Source organism: Cyprinodon variegatus, unplaced genomic scaffold (assembly GCF_000732505.1).
Source record: "Cyprinodon variegatus isolate N-32 unplaced genomic scaffold, C_variegatus-1.0 Scaffold2, whole genome shotgun sequence".
NCBI classification, from domain to species: domain Eukaryota; kingdom Metazoa; phylum Chordata; class Actinopteri; order Cyprinodontiformes; family Cyprinodontidae; genus Cyprinodon; species Cyprinodon variegatus.
The window spans coordinates 778,028-779,981 of record NW_015150455.1 but is presented as its reverse complement, the minus strand read 5'-3'; positions in this window follow the sequence as shown (position 1 = coordinate 779,981).

Genomic DNA, 1,954 nt, shown 5'->3' with positions numbered 1-1,954 from the left:
AGGTGAAAGGTGGAGGGAGCAGCGCCATAATCTGATTTTACTGAAAACAAAGTCATAGAAAAAATAGAGTCAATGGCAGAGGAGGGCAGGATGTTCATGTGACTGCGGGCAGGAGAGAAAGATGCTGAGCTTGTTCCTGAATTGAAGCTGTTTAAGAATGTATTCAGTTTATTTGCTCTCTCCAGATTTATATTTGTCAGATCATCCTTCTGCTTGAAGTCTGTAATCTTGTAAACTTCTTTATCTCTAATTAAATAAATACTTAATTTCCATTTGTTATAGTTGCAATGTTCAAATTAAAATCCTTTTATTTAACATATCATCTGATTGACAGCAAAACGCAAAAAAAACCAAAAACATTTTGGGTTTAAACAACTAGGAATTGATTCAGACATCAGTGGGTTTGGTGAACTGACTAATATGTGATATTCCTGAGGGCTGCTCAGCGGTGCGGTTTGTAGCAATGCTGCCTTGCAGCAAGAAGGTTCTGGTTAATGTTGTAACAACACAACAATAGGCCCATAAGCAACATTATCTGGGTGGGCCCCATATGAAGTACAACACCCCTTTCTTTCTGGAATCCGCTTAAGTACCTCTTTTTGGTATCCATTGTTGCTAACACATTGTACGTTACAGTTATGGTTTTAATTGACGCTCTGGATTACCCATAATTCCAAGTCGTAGAGTAAAAAATAAAATACTCAAAAACATTGTGCTTTTAAGATCTTTATTGCAGTTTGAAACATATTATAGGAGTGTAATTTTTTTACCAAATAGCTAATTAACTATACACAGTTATTAACATAGTAATTAAAAGTACCACCATCTTGTTTGCTATGCTGTGTAAATAGAAGGTATAGTGGACAAAATTCTTTCAGGTGTGAGTTCTGGGGTGAACATATTTAAATTGTCATTACCTACTTTTATTAATAATAATTTGGCAAAAAAAATTATATTTCGATCTACTAATATCCACATTTAATGATTTTTTATGTTATTATTAAAGTAGTTATTTATCTATGATTTCACTGAAGACTCCTAGATGACTTGCAGAGGCACATAATTTTATCTTTATCCCAAACATTTCAAAATTTTGTTGTATCTATCATCTTTAATATTTGTATATTGATGTGCATAATTAACCACAGTGTTTCTGTTGTCAAGTAGTTGTTAATATATGAAAATGTAAATGTTTAATATGTTTGAACATTCCCCTTCAGAGTATTACTGATGCCACCGTCTGTATTAGAGGGAAAAATGGTAGGGGTGGCCACAGGGGTGGCCAATGATTGGCTAAGGGTGGCCATGGCCCATCTAGCCCCGCCCCTGCCATTACATCTGCAAAGATACATCCTAATCCACAATTGTGTAGGGGGCCCACCAGGTGTCAGTGACAGGGCCCCTAAGAGACTGGGGGCACCTAAGCAGCTGCAGTCTCTGCTTACCGATATTTACGCCATTGCTTCTGGGTTCGATTCTAGACCCGGAGAGTTTCTGCATGGAGTTTGCATGTTCTCCCATAGCATGCCTGGGTTCTCTCCGGGTACTCTGGCTTCCTCCCACAGTCCAAAACATTACTGTTAGGTTAAATAGCTTCTCTAAATTTTCCGTTGTGTGGGCCGGTGTGTGTGTGTCTGTCCATGGTGTACCTCGCCTCTCGCCCGTAGACAGATGGAGATAGGCAACAGCAAACCTGCTGACCCCGGTAGGGATAAGCATGACAGAAAATGGATGGATGGATGTAATATTCCCAAGTCTATTATCTAGCGCTTACTAGAATGGCCACTAGATGGCGCCATTTATCCGATATGATTTCTAATCCGCTCCTCCGCCACGCTCCGCTGTAACATAACACAACATGGTTTCTGATGAAAATACTCTGCATCTGAGCCAATATCATGTGGTGCAACCAGCCTGACTGTTCAGTGAATCATATAACAGCACCTTTCGAGAG